The sequence below is a fragment of the Pantherophis guttatus genome, chromosome 4 (genome assembly GCF_059756535.1).
Source record: "Pantherophis guttatus breed Tessera chromosome 4, ASM5975653v1, whole genome shotgun sequence".
NCBI lineage: Eukaryota > Metazoa > Chordata > Lepidosauria > Squamata > Colubridae > Pantherophis > Pantherophis guttatus.
The window spans coordinates 49,676,303-49,699,340 of record NC_142066.1 but is presented as its reverse complement, the minus strand read 5'-3'; positions in this window follow the sequence as shown (position 1 = coordinate 49,699,340).

Sequence of the window (23,038 nt, the reverse complement as noted above, 5' to 3'; positions counted from 1 at the left end):
GCTTTTGATACTAGATTATCAACATTTTGGTTATTTGTTGGATGGCTTGGTTAATCTGATCCACCATTGTCTTTAATTTAATATGTAATCTTCTCAAAAAGATAATATCTCACAATTTACTATGTTCAAACTATTTAATAAAGACAAAAAGATTTCTGTTTTTTAATGAACTCTGGTTTATTTGTTAGCAGTAAATAGATCATGAAGGCAGATGTTCACATTAGTATCATCTACTAATGGTATCATTTACTAATGATGAAATTGTGTCATAAAAATCACCAATAATAACTAATATTAGGAGCCCATTTTTCTTAACTAGTAGATTTTTCAAGATAACCTCAGAAAATTTGTGCATTGATATTTAACTTATTGATGTACCAATAAAGTTCACAGTCTCCCTCCATTTATTATCATCCACTTTTATTATCCAATTATCCACTTAGTTCAATGCTTTTATCCTGTATTAATTTTTCAGTTGTGATATATATATATATAGCAATACATGCACACATATGCACTCTTGTTGCTGTTCAGTCACCTAAGTGATAAGGTTCAGGTCTATCATTCTACCCTGGACACCATTTGTCAAGTCATTAAGAATCATTAAGAATCTGCATATTTTGATCAAGCATCAAAAGAGTATATTTGGCAGTGTTTCCTTGGCCAAGACACTAAACATATGGTCAAGTGAGCTTATATAGACAGTTCAAATACAGTACAGTTGGAAAAACATGTATCATTAAATATTGTCCATGCCTGTGCTACTAAGAAACCAGGATTTTTTTTCTATGTGTAGTTACGTCAGTCAATACTTATCTTTTACAGAGTTTTTCTATCCATAACACCTAGGTTTCTTATTGTCACATCCTGGCATCTGAAGGTGCCTTAATTTTCTGCCTGTGAGCACGTGACTTCTTCATTTACAGGAAAAAATGGAGTTAATATAGCTAAGTAGAATTCTATCCTGGACCTAACCCAAGTATCCGTCTTCCAGAATAAGAATATATGGGGATATGAATGTGTGTTCATATTCCAGATAATAAAGATTAACTTTCTTCCAGGTTAGGGAGGAAAAAAAGGAAAAGGAAAAGTAGATTAGCAGAGGCAGAAAGATGAAGAAAAAAAAAAAAGACAGAAGGGAGGCTAGGCAAAATAAGTATTCAAGATACCTGGGCCTTACCCCAGTTATTCAAATTCACCATGGACAACAATTATTTTTATATACTGTCCTCCAGTCAGAAACAAGTTGCAAGCTTACGCATTTTCCATTTAGTAGTATAACAGCTCATTTCACTGAGATTAACACTCCTTTTTCTTTTGGGCAGAATATGGATATTCAGAGTTTCTAGCATAAACATTAATTATAAATTACATTTCAAAGAAATGTATTTCATGTTACTCAGGCAAAGAATTCAAATCAAAGGTCAATGAGAGCATTTTTAGACAACGCTATCATCTAATAAAGCAAAATTCTATAAAACTGTTGGGAATATGTGCAAGGAACTGATGAGTTGTTGTGGCCTGCCAGCGGCCTGCGCGGATCATGGCAAAGAGGAGGCTGGTGTGGTATTGCCCCAGCAGCCTGCGCAGCCAGTGCTCGTGTCGGACAGCGAGGAGGCTGAAGAGGATGTGGTGCCAGAGGCAGAGACTCAGCCAGGGCCTTCAGAACCTCCAGAGGTTCCTTCAAGTGGAGAGAGCGAAGTGGAGGAGCCTCTCCTCAATGCTCGAGCACGCAGGGCTACCAAAAGGCAGGAGTGGCTACTCAGGAGGAGGAGGTCTACTTGAGAGTAGGGCTTGAGGATAATTGGCCACTCCCTTAGTCTATTTAAGTCGCACGCAGCTAGTGCGTTCTTGCTGGAAACAATTTGTATTATTATCAGAGTATTTTGGTTTATCATATCTTGTTTTCTGGACTGGTTGCCAATCTTTGCCAGTCTTGTTTATTCTTGCTACTTAATAAATTTGATAAGGACCATTGGTGTATGTCAATATCCTCGGAAATCCGGAGCTGGGGCAGAACATGAGTATGCCCTTTCTCATAGCGGATTCACTTATTTATGGCTATGTAGATTGTTTTCTCTCATTGCTATATTTAATATATATGTATGTAATGTTTTATCTTTTTACTGACCAAAACAAATTGGCTTTAGAGTTAGGGTTAGGGTTAAGGTTTAGTATTAAATATTGTAGCAACTTTATCAACAGGCCAAATCCTGTATTCTATACTTCCAGGATAGCCAGAAATATATTTTGATATTTATATTCTTGTTTCCATTGCAAGAATATAAGAAATAATGTATAGAATCTTTCAAAATTCAGCAAGATTAAGGATTTCCCCCCTACCAATACACAGAAAGTAATCACATTGTATAAACAGATGCTGACTGGACATACCATATGTATGTGCAGTTGCATGTGATAAATGGTTTGCTTCAGTATAATTATCTGTCTATTCACCATGTGACTGCAGTTACATTTCTATCCTTGCTATCTTATTAGTTAGATGAGTAATTAGAGGATGTTATTGGGAACACTGTGAATTATTTTAAATTCTCATTTAGAATCTTCTCTCAGTTTCTTGTGTGTAGGACCAGTTGGTTATATAATTTGCCATTGCAGTTTAAAATTCTGTATTGTGTTTAAATCAGCAGATATTATTTCAAATAGATTTTCTAAAAATCAAATTTTCATTTGACCTAAAACAAATGCAAAATCAGGACATCTGTGGGAGTAGGTATGTGAAGACATAAATAGGCTGACACTATAACCATGCAGTCAGGCCCACTATCTTGACTTTTTGGACAATCCTCTCCCATAAATACCCACAAAATCAATATACTATGAGCATGGAAGTGACTGTATTTATTACCTCATTGTTTCTATTAATCACTAATTCTTAAAAATAGCTTAGCTTTTTAGAGCACAGGAGATTCTTTTAGTTATTTCTTTCTTGTTTTTTAGACTACCCTGGATGAGTGGTAGAAGCTACAATAAACAAGGCACAAGTGCCACCTTTTGTGAAAACTATCTTCACAAAGCAGTTTTGTGAAGAATTGCAGAATTTCTCCAGTATAATCTCATTCCAAGGCATTTTGAAATTATCTCTGTAGCAAACACAAAGGGGTGGCGGGGTGGTAGCAGTGAGAGCAGGGACTGAGAGGAAGAAAATATTTTAAAGCATTCCTATCCCACACCCTCACTGTCCACTTCCCAGAAGTTCAAATGTAGTCCATGATTATCTTAATGTTTTTGCCTATCTAAGAGCAAAATAATTGACCTGCCTTGGGCTGCCACAGATCTGGATTGACAAAAATTTCTTCATCCCCATTCCAAAGCAAAGAGAACAAATTAAAAAAAACCCTAAATAGCTTGGGGCTTTATATGCTGGTTCATCTTCTTCTGAAGAATAGATGAAAATTGAAGAATTTGTGATAATGTCACTCCTTCTTCCTTAGTCTTTGGAGCTGCAATGCAAACAATTGTCTTATCTCTGTAAAGACAATGTCTTACCTCTTAAAGGCCATGAGCTTTAAAGGAGTAAGATAACTTGTTGACAGTGCAGCTTCTTAAGTTAAGTCATCATTTCATGTTGTTTCAAGTGTTGCAAAGAGAAACCAAACATTCTTATCTGTATGCTTTGGGTAAAATTAAGAGAGATTGAGACTAAACAAAATGTGCTGGGCCAACATATGAAGAACAGTTGTAGGAACTGGGTATGTCTAGTTTAATGAAAAGAAGGACTAGGAGTGACATGATAGCAGTGTTCCAATATCTCGGGGGCTGCCACAAACAAGAGGGAGACAAGCTATTCTCCAAAGCACCTGAGGGTAGAACAAGAAGCAATTGGTAGAAACTAATCAAGGAGAGAAGCAACTTAGAACTAAGGAGAAATTTCCCTGATAGTTAGAACAATTAATCAATGGAACAACTTGCCTCCAGAAGTTGTGAATGCTCCAATACTGAAAGTTTTTAAGAAGATGTTGGCTAACTATTTGTCTTAACTGGTATAGGGTTTCCTGCCTAAGCAGGGGGTTGGACTAGAAGACCTCCAAGGTCCCTTCCAACTCTGTTATTATATTATATTAAATACTAGCTGTAATTGAAACTGCAAATTCAATTTCAGTTACAGTGCAATTGAGACAAAATAAATTGACTCTTCTCTCCAATACTTCCAACACAAAAGACTGTGATTACTTTTGAACTGGTGGAGGATCATCAATGGAAGTGCCCTGAGGGCTGCGAAACTATTGACTCCACTTCTTTGTATAACCCTGATTTAAATCACAGCTAGTATTTCTCTTTGCATTACTTGTAACATCATGAGATGATGACTTAACGTAAGGAGCTTCACCCCTGACCAGTACTGGAATATATGTATGATTTGCAACATAAAAAAAAATATGGTTGGTCAACTCAAAACTGTTTCTGATTCATGGTATCAATATCATTGATTGAATTTTTCATGAAAATATTTTTACAGCCTCACAAATATATAAAGCTTTCTTCATAAAATGACCTTTGGCTGGCAGCACAGATGCCACTCTAGCATGAAAGGCTACATTTGGGGTAGCAGCAATTTTTATTTAGTTTAAGTAATAACCTTCAAGGATTAATTTGGACATATTTTGCTGGTAATGGAATAATTTGCAATGACTTACTTGTGAGCTGAGGATCTGGTTTGGACCAGATCTGCTGGGACATTTTAGGTAAATAGTACATACTGGGGAGATTTGTGTAGGGAGGGATGACCTTATTTGAGACTGGAGAAAGGGGTAATTGACTCAAAAAGTTCTGAACTACATATGTGTACCTACATCTAGTACAGATAATGCAATGAAAAAATAATATACCATAATTTAAAGCATAACAGCAATAAAGGAATATAAAAATGTAACTCTTGTAATAGGTCCTTCCTGTCTGTGAAACAAGTGCAGAGTGGCTGCAGGAGGAGTGCATTGGTGGCACAGTGGTTAGAATGCAATATTGCAGTCTAACTCTGCCCACAGCTTGGAGTTTGATCCTAAAGAGGCTCGAGGTTGACTCAGCCTTCCATCCTTCTGAGGTCAGTAAAATGAGGATCCAGATTGTTGCAGGCAATATGCTGACATTGTAAGCTGCCCAGAAATTGCTATAAAGCACTGTGGAGTTGTATATAAATCTATATACTGCTAGAGTTTCTGTTGTAGCACTTTTGGATGACGTAAAAGATCTTAATATTGCCAGAGATCCACTACACTCTACACTCCCAACTTTCTCCTCCTGCCTTGCCATCAAAATTTGGTAATTACTGCTTCCCCATCACTTGCTGGAAAATACCCTTGCCCTCCCAAACCTCAATACAGACTGTGCTAACTCCCACAGATTATGCTTCTTTCTGGCAAATTAAAAACAAAGAAATAAAGGAAGGAGAAATAAATTCTATAGTGCTTTTACCTTTAGGCAAGTGATTAGGGCAATAAGCACACACATACACACACATCCTACTTTTGGGGAGCTGGGTTAATCTTAGAAAATATACAGAGAATTGATTTTATTCTTTTAAAAAGAAAAGAGAAATGTTTTGTTTTATCTTTTAAGCAGTCATATATAAGACATTCAGTGGTGAAGGAGATGAAAAAATAGAGCAAGCTACTAAAATTATAAACCTATTCTTCACCTTCAAAAGAACAAATATTCAGAAAAAGAGAAAGTTCTGACAGATCACTGAATGATGCTAGTAAAGCTGCAAAAAAAAAAAAAGCATATAATGACAAAACTTGTATAGAGACAAAGATATGGGCACAATAAAGTGTAAAGTATCAGATCCAAAACAGAAATTAAATTAAAGATCTCAGTTATGTTTTTCCTATTTCTTTAGAACTTACAAAGCCCTTGGAAATAGATTTTATCTCTGTGCTACTTTATTAGTTGGAAAACTTTCTTTCTGCAAATTCTACCTTAAAACTGAATATGAAGGGAGATGTTAAATCTTGCTAGTCTCCAGCATCCCAGGCATCAACTTCTTCCTGATTATTTAAAAAGGGGAGCTTCTCCTAAGTAGCGGAAAGGGAAGGATTGAATCAGGAATGGGATGGGGAGTCTGGTCTCTGAAATAGATGGGCAGTTCAGAAATGTGAAAAATAAATAAGTAAATATATGCCCAAATCTATTTGTTTTTGCTTGAGGCAGAGAAGATGTACCCTTCTTCTTTAGAAAGCAGTTGTCAATCTGGTAAATGCCACCTGACATCAAAACAGAAACATTACACTGACACTGGACCCAGAATGCTAGACTCAAATTCTTACTTAATATTTTTATTTTGCAAAGAGACTAATCTGCAGATCGATGGATATTTTGATTCACGGATACCTCCACAGGCCCAGTGTATTGTTTTAGGGAGTGTAGATCCTCAAGAGACACAACTTCCTCTCCCTATACCCTCCCCTAAAATCTAGCCTCCAATTTTCTCTGCTTTTCTTCAATAAATGATTATGGGAATGTCAATAAGCAGTCAAATTGCTATTTCCCTGTGCATTAGCAGCAGTATTCCTTAGTTTTAGCTAGACTATATTTCTGGAATCCTATTGTTCATTAAGAAATGTAATTATTGAGATCCTATGGATATGGGGGAACTATATTTATTTTTACTGTGTGATTGCCTTTATATTCCACCTTTCTTCTGGGAGTGGAAGAAATTGCAAATATCTTTTCGCATGTTAGCAAGCCTGTGAAATAGATCAAGCAGAAGCAAACAAAACAAGGAAATGTGGATGGCAGAGTGGTATCCCCTGTCCTAGTCCAACATCACAGCTACTATTTTACAGCTAATGTCTTTTCTATAACTCTTACATTTGACATATGCCCCCTGGGCAGAGGTGGGTTTCAGCAGGTTCTGACCAGTTCTGGAGAACCGGTAGCAGAAATTTTGAGTAGTTTGGAGAATTAGTAGTAAAAATTCTGACTGGGGCCTCCCCCTTCTATTCTCTGCCTCCAGAGCCCCAGCTGATCGGGAGAAAATGGAGATTTTACATTATCCTTCCCCTGCCACCCCCACCAAGCTACGCCCACCAACCATGCCACGCCCACCAAGCCACATCAACAGAACCGGTAATAAAAATTTTTGAAACCCACCACTGCCCCTGGGTAATTTTCAAAAGAAGCATTTAAATTATATGTCAGATGTAAATGCCTTATTCTCTAATGTGTAAATAGTATATGAACGGGGTATCAGGGGTTAACTTATTCTTCACTTCTTAATGTATTCATAATTCACCACTCCCACATATAGCTCCACCCATTGTATATATAAGGAGCTACATGCACCCTTTTCCTTGCTTCTATCTGTGAATATTCAGTGAATATAGAATGCCTATTGTAAATAAAAGGAAATATATTTAAACCTTTAACTCTTACTAATCTTATTGAGTCTGATCCTGAAAATATTGCAACAAGCTGGTAGCAGAGGATGGTTAATTGACTCAATAAAAACTTAAAAATGTCTAAGAAAGATAGGCCCAACACCAGGGCCTACAGCAAAGAAATGGAAACAGAACAAGAAATAATCAACGAATCCACAAACGCAATTTCGAGAGAATCCGAAGAATACACCACTGAAGACGAAGAAATAATAGATGAAAATGATGACCAGGAGGAAATCGAGATAGAGAATAACGAACTCAGGTCAGAGATATTAAAATTATTAAAGAGCCAGAAGAATGATGAAAGCCTCATCGCGAACCTCCAAGATATGCTGAAGAACAGCGGAGCAGCGAGAGAGAAAAACATCACTAATGAAAAGTCTAAAGACCCAAAAATAGTGAGTGATATGACTGCAGAGAAAATCATTGCGAAGAAGAAAAACGGTGATCCCGCGCGAAATTTTGAATGGCAGCCATCTTGGTTTCAACAGGCCTCCAAGATGAGCGAAGCAGAGCCAATCAAAAAGCTCAATTCAAAATTTCTGGCGCGAAAAACATTACCAGACAACGAAAATGAAAAAGAAGATTCAAACACCTCAGAAGAATCAGAATCAGAAAGTGAAGGTGATTCAACAAACTACCAAATAAAATCAGCAATGAAAACGCTTTTTGCCGCATTTGGGCCAAAACTAAAAATTACTAAAAAGCTAACGAAGAAGCGAGCGAGCAAGCCAATGCCTCAAGACCTGCCCGCTCCCATCCTGACTACGAGAGCGCTGACGCCCGAACCCAGAGAGCCTTGCCGATACCGCCCTACGCCACAGACCGAAGCAAGCACCAACGCCCTCAAAAGAAGAGGAAGAACAGCCGCCGTCGTCAGGACTCCCAAAATCGAATCAGAGACCGATTCGTCCGAGGAGGAGCAGAACGAGCGAGCCGCAATGGGGAGAACCTTCCACGACGACTCCAAAGAAGAAATGGACAACGCGCATGCGCAAGACTACGCAGACGGCCCGGGAAGACATGAACTGACGAGAAGACCGCGCAGACTCGTTGCGAGCATCCCCACGCCGTTTTGCAATTTTCTGCATTTACAAGACCACAGACTACCTCAGGTTGTAAGTAATGGACCCAATAATGTCGGAAATTTACCCAGTGACTTCCCGAAGCTAAGGGTTAATGGCATTAACTTGCAAGAATGGTATCAACAGCTCCAGGTTGTCTTTATGAAGGAAAGCTTACTATTTTTTATCACTAGTCCCCCAAAAAGACCTTGGACTCTAAAAATAGATTGTTTACACCATAAAGCATTTTTCTTAATAATATCTAGTGTGTCTCCTGCAATGTATCACAGCATTAAGCCAAATCTGACTGTTTCAGAAATTATTCAATGCATGTTTAATTTGTTTCACAGTGATAGTGTAGCTACCACCACAAGGATGTCTAAAGATTTCTTTTCATCTAGGATAAAACCAGGGGTTTCCATAAGTGAGCATTTAATATCTTTAAACAAAATAAGAGCTGAGCTGCATTTGAGGGGGGAGGTGATTTCAGACCAAACAATGAAAAGTGTTATTATCAACTCACTTGATCCATCATGGGACAATTTTATGTCACATTTAGACACAATCAATCTAGGATACTTATCCATAGAAAGTCTATCCAATAAATTGATAGCAGAAGACAATTCAAGAAGAAATCGTTCTAACAATCACACAGAACACAAACCATATAGGAAAGTAGCTTTCCAAGAAAAATATAATGAAACATTTAAATGTCACAATTGTGGATCCAGGGAACACAATAGAAGAGATTGCCCCAAGATTTCAAAGGAAAGACATAGGTCAGAATATAGGAACAAATACAATTATAGACAGTCTTCCATAGATAGACATAGATATAGAAGCCCACCAAATTACAAAGAGAATAGAGGGGGCAGAGATAATTCAAAGGATAGAAAATCTGGCTCACTGAATGGGTTAAATAAACAAGACAACACTAACATACAGCAAAATGAGAACAATAATTGGCTTATTGATTCTGGAGCAACTAATCACACCACTAATAACAAAAATATATTGTCTTCATTTACAGAAGATAAATTTGTAATAAAGGTAGCTAACCAAGAAAAGGTTCAAGTATTAGGTAGAGGGAATGTAACCCTGCCTGGTCTAGGAAAAATAGAGGGGGTATTACTAATACCTGAAATACCTCATAACATACTAAGTGCCATAAAACTAAGTAGAGATTCTGACATTAACATTGTTTTTTCAAAAGGAAAAGCGACTTTAGAGAAGAATAAAATAAATATAGGCACTGTGATGATTAAAGGAGGCCTACCTTATCTGATAACAAAGGAAAAATGGCTGCATAACATTGATTCAAATATGGGAGATTGTATTGAAGTAGATGATGAAAATATTAGCAACAGTGATAATGATGAATGTAAAATATCTCATGATCACATAGATGCACACAATGAAAAAAAACCAAAAATAGGTAAGCCAATTCATGATGAATGTGCTCACATCTTACATAGGAAATTAGGACATGCCAGTTTTCCTGTAGTACAAAAAATGACTGAACACGCAGAAGGTGTTAAAATAAAAAATTGTGAAAACTATTTGGAATGCTCAGTATGTAAATCTACAAAACTAAAAACTAGTCCCAGGCCAAGAAAATCTACTAGATCAACTAACAAAATTTTTGATTTAGTACACATGGACTTAGTTGGTCCATTAACTCCATCAATCACTTATAGAAAAGGTTACTTCTTGACAATAGTAGACGATTATAGCCGCTATGGATTTGTTTATACATTAAAACACAAAGATGAAACCTTTCAAAAATTTAAAGAATTTTACAAACGCATAGAAACACAACACAATATCAAAATAAAACAAATCATGACAGATAGGGGATGTGAATTCATGTCTAAAGAATTCTCCCAATGGTTAAAAGACAAAGGAATGCTACATTACAAATCTAGTCCATTTTCTGCATTCCAGAACGGGATTGTAGAGAGGAAGAATTCAACATTACAAACCATGATTAGATGCACATTGGAAGATGCTGGTTTAAGCAAACAATTCTGGTCAGAAGCCTTACATTATTCAAATTACACACAAAATAGAACCTGGTCCAGCATTGTAAATAAGACACCATATGAAGTGATGTATAATAGGAAACCAAAATTAGCACACATGCACATATTCGGAGTCACTGCAGACGTACACATACCTAAGCAATTAAGAAGAAAGGGAGAAAACGTATCCAGAAGACTCAGATTTATGGGATATGAGACTGGCACTAAAGGGTACAGATTCATTGATAATAATAACAAATTTATAGTCTCCAGAACAGCTGTGTTCCATGAACAGGCCAACTGGTCTAAATTACATCTTAATGAAATATTTCCAAATAAATACAAAGATACAAAATCTCATGAGAAAGGGACCATAGAAAAGCAAAATATCAACAAATATAAAAACAAAAACAAAACTTGGACAAATAGCCAACACAAAATAAAGACAGACACACTAACAAAAAAGGAAGCAAGATATTTGCATGATAACGATAGTAAACCTGAAAAAACTATTAGAAACACCAGAAATCAAATGCCAAATAAATACAAGGATTATATAATGCACATGGATGGTGAGCCAACAACACCTAATACATATGAGGAAGTGTTAAAACTCCCTCGTGAAGAAAAAGAAAAATGGGAATTAGCGATGAAAAAGGAGATGGAAAGTTTACAAGGATTAAATGTATTTACACCTGCAATTGCACCTAAAGATAAAACAATTATTGGTACCAGGTGGATATATAAAATTAAGAACTTAGAGGGAGGCAATACTCTATACAAAGCCAGACTAGTTGCACAAGGTTATGCACAGAAATATCCGGAGGACTATACTGACACGTATTCCCCCACAGTAAGAACAGAGAGTGTCAAAACAGCTCTAGTGGTAGCATCAGCACTCAATCTTGATGTATTTCAATATGACATACAGACTGCGTATCTACACGCAAAACTAGATAAGGAAATATACGTAAGAGCACCTCACAGTCAATACACAAACAAAAATGAGATTTGGTTGTTAAACAAGAGTTTATACGGGTTAAAACAATCTGGTAAACGATGGTATGATTGTTTAGTAAAAGTACTTAAAACCATGGACTTCAACGCTACCACTGCTGATAACTGTTTCTTTGTCAAAAAGGGTGATGATTACATTGAATTTGTATTGATTTATGTGGATGACATTTTATACATAGGAAAACATAAAGAGAGAAGAGAAACTTTTGTAACTAAGCTAAATGAACATTTCTCGTTAAAATCCCTAGGCAAAGTAAACAAATATCTTGGTGTTCAAATTAATAAGACTAGAAGGGGATTCAAACTTACTCAGAGAGATAAGATCATAGAACTTTTAAATAAATGCAATTTAAACAATGCCAAACCTTGTGATACTCCTATGCAAACTGATTTTCTAAGAAATACTGATGAATCTTCCCCCGAATTCAAGGATAACACATTTTATAGATCAATCATAGGTTCACTTCTTTATATATCTAATTGGACAAGACCAGATATCGCCTTACCACTCAATTTATTATCCAGACATGTCAGCAAACCAACAATGTATCACTGGGAAGCTGTTAAAAGAATTTTAAGATATCTGAAAAGTACTAGACTTTTGTTTAATGTTAGAACCTAATGACAATAAAGAACCAAAGCTTACATGTTACGCAGATGCGGACTGGGCTGGAGACACCTCATGTAGAAAAAGTACATCTGGTTATATTTTCCTCTTAAATGACTGTCCAGTTTACTGGTACACTGGTAAACAGGAACTAGTGGCCACTTCAACGACAGAAGTGGAATATGTTTGTTTATCCAAAGCTGCAAATAACCTTGTATGGTTTAATGATTTAATTTCAGATGTTTGGAAAAAACCTGCTTTGCCTTTTGTTATGCATGAAGACAATAAAGCAGCCATTGAAATATCTAGATCTGATGCTATTGGACAAAGGTCCAGACACATAGATATAAAATTTAAACATGTGAGACAATTATCTCAGGATGGATTTATCAAAGCAGTGCATTGTGATACTTCAGAACAATTAGCTGACATATTGACAAAGCCTTTACCTTCTAAGCAACATAAATATTTAACTTCTAAATTGTATGTTTTGTATTGTCCTGAATCTGAATGTAATTGGTGTTGCATAACGAATCGGCATTTAGAGGGGGATTTGTCAGATGTAAATGCCTTATTCTCTAATGTGTAAATAGTATATGAACGGGGTATCAGGGGTTAACTTATTCTTCACTTCTTAATGTATTCATAATTCACCACTCCCACATATAGCTCCACCCATTGTATATATAAGGAGCTACATGCACCCTTTTCCTTGCTTCTATCTGTGAATATTCAGTGAATATAGAATGCCTATTGTAAATAAAAGGAAATATATTTAAACCTTTAACTCTTACTAATCTTATTGAGTCTGATCCTGAAAATATTGCAACATTATATATATATATATATATAGCTTTTGGATTTTTAAGTCATCAACCACTTTCTTTTGTATGTTCAGTGGGAAATCTTTTTTTATATCATTCAAACAGTCTATGATTTATAGATCCACTTTCATGTCATCTCTATCTTGTCAGTTAAACTTATTCTTCATCTGCAATTTCTTGCATAACATTTTGGACACCGTCTATTGCTGTTGATATTTTTGATACTAACTTCTGATTCCATTTTTCAAAAGTGTCCTTCAGTATTTTCATTGTTAAAATATTTTATGTCATTTTATCAGTCAAGCTAATCAGGGTTGTGTATATTTTCCTTTAATTATAACCTTTAGTTCCCTCTAGTGTCCAATTTTTTAAAATGATTTTTCTTATTTTGCCAAAGTCCAAATAAATCTATTTCCCTTGGGAAGTGATTCCAAAATCTTAATCCTAATTTGACTAGAGCCTTAAACTGCTTATAACTTACAATATTTTATTTAACTGATTATTTCAATTTAAAAATTCTTAAACTTATGGTTAATATTTTCTTTGGTAAAGATTGAAAGTAAATTCAGCCACCATTTTCAATCTTGTCAATCCAAAAATCTCTAATAGCTTAAAAGTCTTAACAAGCAATTTCTGAATGTGAATAGAAAAGGAAGTTTGTGAACTTAGTGTTCTTTAAAAGGCACTGACCACAGTTGCGAGCAAGATGTCATTTCCCAGTGCTTAAAATCTGCCTCTGTCTTGCAATCTTCTTGTAAGTAGCAACTGTTTGGACTGGAGTATATAGGAGCAATCACCTATCCTCTCCTTGTCCAGAGAGGTTCTGAAGTATTAATTTACTTACAGGTTCTTTAGTGCTTTGCTGCAGTTGTCGGCTTAGCTTTCCACAGAACTGTCTTCAGTCCATGATTTCTTCTTACGGAAGTTGCACAATTTTTGTCATTTCCACCAAACTGCTATCAATGAAGATCAAATGTGTTGTCACATCTTTTTGATAATAGAATGGGAAACTCCATGATTCTTCAATTAGAAATAGAGTTCTAGAACATGAGAGCTAGTTTGGCATGGTAGTTAAGACTTAAAGCTGGAACCTGTGAGTTCTAGTCCTGCCTTAGGTGTAATACCAACTGGGTGTCCTTGGGCCAATCAGTATCTCTCAGGCCTAGAAAGGAGGCAGTGACAAAATACTTCTGAAATCTTGCATGTCCAGGCAGTTTCTAAAAGTCAACATTGTCTAGAAAGCACCAAAAAATAGTCTATGACAAACTATATTGAACCCTCATCCAAGCTGAGCTTTGGGCAATTAAATTCCAATTTAAACAAGAACTCTTCCAATGGCCACTGAATGTAGTTTGCTGAAAATTATTTAGAAGGATTGTCTTTCAGATTAAATCTCCTTCAAAGTGAGCTCCACTCCTGATGACTTATGGACATATCAGCATAACTGTCTTGGCAGCAATATAAGAATGTTTTGTCATTGCCTTTTGTTGGGATATTTTTTTACTTCCCAGTCTACAATTCTGGCATTTCCTGTTGCTATTAATCAGGTTCAACTCTGCTCAGTTTTACAGTTTTAGAGATAGTCCTTGACTTATGGCCATTCATTCAGCAGCCATATGTTTCAATGTTGCTGAACAAAGGGACTTACAACACATGCCTAAAGTTATGGCTCTTGCCTTACCCTTTGCAATAATGTGATCCATGTTTAGGCACTGGGTAATCTGCCACACTAATGACCATGGGAGTGCTGCAACTGCTCTCACCCACCTATTACTTCCCCATCTATCTCCCATCTATCACTTCCCCACCTATCACTTCCCCATCTATTTAGTCCTCTGCTGCTCTGCACTCCACCACCCCAGCAGATCTTCAGCACTATCTTTTTGTTCCCACTGCCTGGTTCTTGGGACATAATACCAACTGGGTGTCCTTGGGCCAATCAGTATCTCTCAGGCCTCAGGGTTGACTTTACAAGGCAAAAAAAGAAGTAGCAGTACAAAATAGCTTAACGGAGCTGCAGGATGCCAAAATTCCCCTTTGTGCCAAGTTCCTGGATTATATGGAGTTGGCTGTGAAAAAAAGAAGAAAAGACAAAAGCAGCCTCCCCCATCCTTTCTTTCATAATACAAACACTGCCAATCCCTTTACCATTGAATCATATCTTTATCATTGTACCATTACGATTATGATTACCATTGCAATCATATCTTATCATATCTTTAAAAAATCTTGGAGCACCAGGGAACTACCAGAGGATTGGAAAAGAACTGATGTGGTTCCCATCTTCAAAAAAGGGGAGAAAAACAGAAACTACAGACCAGTCAGCCTAACATCAATACCTGGGAAGATACTGGAAAAAATAATCAAAAAACAGATCTGTGAACATCTAAAAATAAATAAAGTTATAACTAATAGCCAGCATGGGTTTGTTAAAAACAGATTATGCCAAACCAATCTTATTTTATCCTTTGACAAAGTGACTAAATTACCGTAGTAGACAGGTGAAATGCTGTAGACATAATATATTTAGATTTCAGCAAGGCATTTAATGAAGTAGACCACAACCTACTTCTGATGAGGGAATAGAAGGGGAATTCATCAAATTTGCAGATAACACCAAGCTGGCAGGACTAGCCAACATCATAGAAGACAAGCTCAGGATCCAAAAAGATCTTGACAGACTTGAACAATGGGCCCTATCCAACAAAATGAAATGTAATGTGGAGAAAAGCAAGGTTTTACACCTGGGCAGGAAAAACCAAAGCTGCAACAGATTAGGTGAAAACTGGCTCAGAAACAGTAACTGTGAGAGGAACCTTGGAGTCTTAGTGGACGATCACTTAAACATGAGTCGGCAGTGTGCTGCAGCAGCCAAAAAAGCTAATACAATCCTTGGTTGTATAAACAGAGGCATAGAATCAAAATCATGTGAAATATTGGTACCATTTTATGAATCCTTAGTAGGACCACACCTGGATATTGCATCCAGTTTTGGTCACCTTATTACAAAAAAGATGTTGAGACTTTAGAAAAAGTGCAAAGAAGAGCAACTGAGATGATTAAAGGCCTGGACACTAAAACATATGAAGAATGGTTGCAGGATTTGGGTTTGGCTGATCTAGAGAAAAGAAGGACTAGGGGTGACATGATAGCAGTATTTGAGAGGCTGCCAAAAAGAGGAGGAGGGTCAATTTATTTTCCAAGCACCTGAGGGCAGGAGAAGAAACAATGGATGGAAACTAATCAAGGAGAGAAGAAACCTGGAATTAAGGAGAAATGTCCTAACAGTGATGACAATTAACTAATGGAACAGCTTGCAGTCAGAAGTTGTAGGGGTTTCATCAGGAGGTTTTAAAGAAGAGACTGGACAGTCATTTGTTTGAAATGATATAGGATCTTATGCTCCAAGATCCCTTCCAGCTCTGTTCTGATTCTGATTCCCTTCCCAGGGGCTCTGTGCAAAGAGGCATTTCTGGTACAATTTACTTAATGATGGCAACAGGGATTGCAGGATTCTGGGTCACTATGTAATGTGATTACATGATGTCTTGCTTATGACCAGGTCATTTAGCTTCCAGTGCTTCCATGAACTTCCAGTCCTGATTGTAGTCATAAGCCAAGGACTGCCTGTACAAGTTCAGCCAACGGTAACTAGGTGGCAGCAGTTAATTGTAATCAGGAAGCAATTAAAGTCTGCAATATGTTTTAGATGTGTATATAAAAGAATATTGAATCAAATGTAAAATTCATAATACTTAGTTTATGACAACAGTTCATATTATGTGCAGCAGCATGTGATGAGATAGCATGTTATTAATTATTTACTCATTATGTGACTATTACTTTGGCCTCAGTTGCATATCCATCCTTGCTAGCATATTAATTAGAGAAATGATTAAAAATATGACTATCAAACATTTGTCATCATTGTTTCCTTTATGGATGACAAGCTAGTTTGCTATGTTCTAACATTATTAAGATTAGCATACTGTGGCAAGATAAATCCAAGTGACATATATTTGCTTCAGAAGAAATGAAAAGTGGAACAAAACCTTATTCCAAAATGAGTGTTAAGATTAATTGAAAGAGAATATAAAATAATTTTTGTTGCTTTCTTTTTCATATATTTCCAACACTGATAGAAGAAGAAGGGGTGAAGAGCTAAGATGAAATGGTTAGGTAATCCTTGCTGTTGGAAAGATACAATGAGTTGGAGATGGTGTATTGGAGGAGGTGTCTCTGTTGCTATATGTGGGAATAGGATTGATGCTAAGGAATGCCTGCTTCTGAGATTGCTTGGGTTGATGGTGACTCAAGTCTCAGCGTAGTTTCCTGGATGCTGGGTTGCTGGAAGCCTTGGATTCAGATTTGTTATTATTTCTGTTTTGGGGAATGACAAATCTTTTTAAGAAGACATGGTTCCTCCATGATTTAGTGACAGAAGAGAAAGTGGATCTGGTATCTATCTCTCAGACCTGCTTAGAGAAGAGTATCAGAATTCCTCTGTATGAGATCTGCATGGCCAGGCTTCACATGGGATACCAGCCTCAATACCAGGTTAGCGAGGAGAGGTGGCAACTTTGATAGTGTTCAGCTATGTTGTTCTGCAGGTTGCTGGATATGAAGTCCTGTAAGTAGAATTGCATATGAAGAACAAAATGGAGATACCACTAATGTATACTTTCCACTATGGCCCAGCAGACTCGTTTCTGTGTACTTAACTTTACTTACAGTTGGGATGGATTCCCTAGGCCAGGGGTCAGCAACCTGCGGCTCTGGAGCCGCACATGGCTCTTTTATCTCTCTGCTGTGGCTCCCTGTCACCTGTGGGCTCCACAATTGATAGGACTTTTGGTTAGGACAGGTAGAGGAAAAAGGATGCCACTCTAGGAGGAGATTCTATGGTGGGGGAACCGAACTTCTGGTCGGCAGAGGAAAAAGGACGCCATGCTAGGAGGAGACTCTATAGTGGGGGAAACCAGATTTCCGGTTGGCTCCAGAACTCAATGGGGGGCTTCTGGTTAGGGTCTTTGTGGCTCTTTGAGTGTTTAAGGTTGCTGGCCCCGGCCCCAGCTAAGGCTTGCTGGGGCTTTCAACCTCCATGTGGAGAGGTTTGAGACAGCTGGGAATTCACAATCTCCATGCAAATTCTGGTTTGTTCCAAATCATCACGGCTCTGACACAGACTGGGCACTATATATTATAGCTAACTTTTATCTTTGACAAATTTGTACATGATCTGAAGATGGGAAACATTAACATAAGCCCTTCATCACAGTCAGATGACTTTCTGGTCACTTTAAAACTTGTGGACACCTTTAATTTCTCTATAGGAAACAGCCCCATTAATATGCTCTATTCTAGGTGCTTATGGAATCAATTGGGTCCCTTGGAAATCTGAGTACCTAGTTGAAGTTTGAATTATGGAGATGATAAAATAACAGAATAACAGAGTTGGAAGGGAATTTGGAGGTCTTCTAGTCCAAATAGCATTCCAGACAAGTGGCTGACCAGTCTCTTCACAGGCTTCACAGAATTGCTCCCAAAAGGCCTCTTCCGATTCCCTAATTTATCTTTGGATTATAAATTGCTTTGGGAAAAGAAGCATTTCTGAATGCTAGCAGAAACACAAGAGTAAAGCCGGCCAGACATGGGTTCAGATGTGAGCTTAAATCATGCAATAAGGTCAGTGAAGTATCAATATCTTTCTATATCTACTGCAGCGATGCACTTTTGTACTGGAAGCTTCATCTGTAACCGTGATGCGAACCTATGGCACACGTTCCAGAGGTGGAACACAGACCCCTCTCTGTGGGCACATGCGCCATTGCCCCAGCTCAGCCAGGTGGTCATTGGGTTTCTGGCATTCTGGCGCACATGTGGGCCTTCTGGTTTGGTCACTCTATGCCTAAAAGGGTCCCCATCACTAATCTATAAGGATCTGTGATCAGTTTGCTAAGAATCTTGCCAACAAAATTGTTCATATTCATAGTTGGGAGCATAGTTTCATGAGTTGACAGAGGTAATAAACTGAGGCTGCAAATCTTGAAAAGAGTGTAAGGATCCCTCAAAAAACCATCACTTGACCTGGCTGTGTTGTACAGTTAGGGAAGACTGCTATAGAGATAGTGGTACAGCAACTAAAGATTACATGAATCACTTTTAGGAAGGATTTAGGTACGAGAATGGAAACTGCCCTAGTTGCTCTTGTTTTTTTGTTTTTTGTTTTTAATTTGATTTATATGCCGCTCTTCTCCGGAGACTCAGGGTGGCTTACAATGTGCTCAGCAATAGCCTTCATCCTTTTGTATATTTATACAAAGTCAGCTTATTGCCCCCACAACTGGGTCCTCAATTTACCTACCTTAGAAAGGATGGAAGGCTGAGTCAACCTTGAGCCTTGGCGAGATTCGAACCTGCAGTAATTGCAGGCAGCTGGTCTTAATAACCAGCTTAATAACAGGGTGCCTTAGACCACTGTACTACCAAGGCTCCTATTGTGGATGAACTAGTTCATCTTGTAGTTGAACTATGCAGAATCTGTATGGAAACAAAGATATGCACCCTTCCTTGTCTTGATAGTTCTCTCAGTGGCATCTCTTATTATCACCCTTGGTCCTCTTTGGCCTCCCTTTGAAGAAACAAATACAGGCCCTTCATTAATTTTGGTAAAGAAAATCCTTAGTACAATATGGGTTTTTTTTTGCATATTTTTTATTTTTATTTCTCATAAACATATTTAAGTGTACAGTCTCTTATCCATCATTAATCATTGATCATTCATCTTATCCTTTAACTTTCAGCTTCAAAAAAAGTACTGTATGTTAATAAGGCTTATTTATTTCTATATCTATACCTGGCAGAATAGGAGATGCAATAGATGCATTGATCTGGTGCTTAAAGACTGTGATAGACTGAACAGGTTGGAATATGTTCAGATTGAATCCCAGCAGAATGGAATTACTATTAGTGCAGAGACACTTAGTGCCCAGGATATTCTTTCTGTAGCTCTTCATGGAGTTTCACTTCCTTCAAAAGAGCAGGTACACAATCTAGGGTTTTCCTCAGCTTCTGGGGCTTCTAGAGCAGTAGTGAAGGCTGTGGCTAGGGAACCTTTTGATCAGCCAATCTTTTTTATGCCTTTTTCTTATGAACTTCTTATTTTTCAGACCTACTATTCCAAGTAGCATCTGCTTGCCCTCTATAAGTTAGCTGGAAGGGAATATTAGAAAAAGTTGAAGAGAAGAGATATGAAAAATGGATTTTTTAGTGGCAAACCTTTCATTCTTGAACATCTTGTCACCAAGGCCAAGATGACCTTCTCAGTTAATATTTAGAAAAGCAATAAACTCTACTTTTCCACAGAGTCTTTGGTGAAAAGAACCTCAGTTAGATAATAAAAGGTATGGGAATATAATGAGACACTGATTCTTCATAATCAGTTGATTCATGATTTATGTTTTTAATGAGTGTAAATGCCTATGTGTGCATACAATCCAGAAAAAGATAGCATTCAAATGATTGTACAAGTAATACTCTTTTTTAAAAAAGTGTTATTCATTCTTGAAAGAGCTTACTTTATATAATTGTGGCAAAGTTCAACTTGATGTTGTTTCTCTTAATCATTGTCATTTTGTTTTCCTACAATGATCTGGATATTGGCAAAAAAGCAGCAACTGAGAAACATGGAGGTCTATCATTCTTTTTAATGAGAAAATGATTTTTTTTCTCAGTGAATACAGAAGAAAGCCCAAGAAAATTGGGAGCAGGATATCAATTAAAATGGTTCACCTCAGATCCCTCATGAGTCTGAACTTTTTCAACAGATACTTGAGTGTGTTTTCCAAGCAGTTTTATTGTGCTTGGTTAGTTACTGGCAACAAGCACCAACCTGGACATTTTTTATAATTGTCCCAGGTGCTCTTCTCTGTTGGCCAATTCTGGATAGTTCCTTGGTTTACCTACTGAGTGAGACCTACCTACTGAGCTCCGAAACTCAAATGGCCAAAAAGTCACTAAGAACATTAGAAAGGAAATCTGACTCAGCTTGGGTATTTACTCAGCCGTAAGTCTTTTTAACGATAAGGGAAGTGAAATATAATTACTTATCCATTCTTATTGCTTCAGTGGACATTTAGAAGAGAGTGGATGAATACCCAGTTAGTATGATCAGTTACCACACCATTTTGTAACTGAAGTTGTTCACTTTGGCAAAAATGTTCAGGAGACTTCATGAGCAGAGTGCATTGTGGTGACTAGATAGACTAGATGTCTATCAATTTATCTTGGATAATTTGTAGGCTATGAACTCTGATGAAATACACTTTTGACTATACCTGACTATCTGTGGGCTTTATTCTCTCCTTGTGGGAGGTCTGGAGGAGAGATTACAAGTTGGATCTGGAAGGTTGTCAGTGCTGTTCTGGGAAAGTGATATTGGCTGCCTTGCAAGAAACTATGATTCACACCCCCACCCCCCTGGAAAGGGGTGCATCTCCCTATCTGTATCATCTTATGTCCAACCTTTCTCTTTTGGGGAAAGCTACTGAGACTGTGCTTGGGGTTCAGTAATAGACCATCCTAGGGGAAGCAGTTTAGCTATATATACTTTTCCAGTCAAGACCTTGACTTGGGACTAAACCAGAATTAGCTGTTCTGATGAATGACCACTGTCATCCATGGGGAAGTGTACCTTTATGGTCTTACTAGAACTTCCAGTGGTTGTTGAAACCATCAACCATGGTTTCCTTCTGAACCATTCATAGAGGTTAGAGGTTGGAAGCACTGATTTGCAGTGACTGCACTTCTCAGTGAAGAGTTCCAGTGGGTGATAGTTGTGAAGGAAAGATTATCCTGGTGGCCCTACCATTGTAGGAGGCTCTTGCAAACTATATTGTAGGAGGATAGGAAGGAGGCAATTCCACTCCAAATGAAGAATCGAACAGATAGAAGACAATGAAAAATGCTAGATGTCCCACTTTGCAAGAAAGGGAAGAAAGATGATTTTCAAAAAAACTACAATGCCTTTGAAAGTGAGATTGCTCAATCAGTTGTGCCTATATGTGATCTGTGAGTGAGAAAAAATATGGATTTCTAGTTTCAGTCCTTCACAGTTGTAGCTGAAGATTCTGCAGCTGACTTGTCTAAAATTAATTGCCAAAGCACATAGAGAGAGATCCTGCTGGGAGCTCTTGTGTGAACTAACTTCTCAAAACCAGGTTAATTTCTGTGTTAAAACAATCACTAAGTAACAGCACTGAGGATTTAAGAGAAAATACCCATAAATGCCCCTCCTTCTTGAAGAGAGAATTGACATCTGCTATGGCAAAGAAAAATGTAAAAGAAACAGGTGCTCAATACTTCATTTCTATGCTGAAAATATTGATTGCATTTCTGCTTGTTGTGCAGACATGTCATTCAAAAAAAGGCAAGTTCCACAGCTTTCCCCCAAAGTGTTTAAACACTTAAGAGTTCTAATCAACATCCTAATTGGTGGAAATTAATTTCTTTGCTTATTTATTCATTTATTTAACTTTACTATCAAAGACCAAAGCACAGTAGAAAACAGTAAAGGACATTATAGGTAACTGAAAATTATAAACAAATCTTGACATAAGAAGGTAACCTACTCAAATTTCTGAACAAATATTTGATAGAGATGGCAATTGCAATAAATAAGTGTTGTGGAGATATGCAGTGACTAATTAGTTAACAGGAGAAAAGTATATGCCTCAAATGAGCTGGCTAATGAGGCTAGGAAAAGGTTTTTTTTCCCCTCCTCCTCCGCATCATCATCAAAAATAGGATAATAAAAAAAAGTGAGCTTTCTTTTGTAATCATAGAGTAAGATATAATCTTGTAATTGTAATTATATTTTCTGCAAAGGAAATTAGAAACTTCTATTTCTTTATTCTTTCTTTCTGTACTTTCACTTTTTTATTTCTTCTTCTTACTTCCTTTGCTGCTTTTATTCTTTATTATCTTGGCTTAGTTTTTATCATCTTTGTAAAACTTTCAATTAAAAAGAAGGACGTGAGAAAGTCACCATTTTTAATGTGTCTCTGAGTGTGAAACGGTGGGCTAGAGTGAAAGCCATCTTGTGGGACTG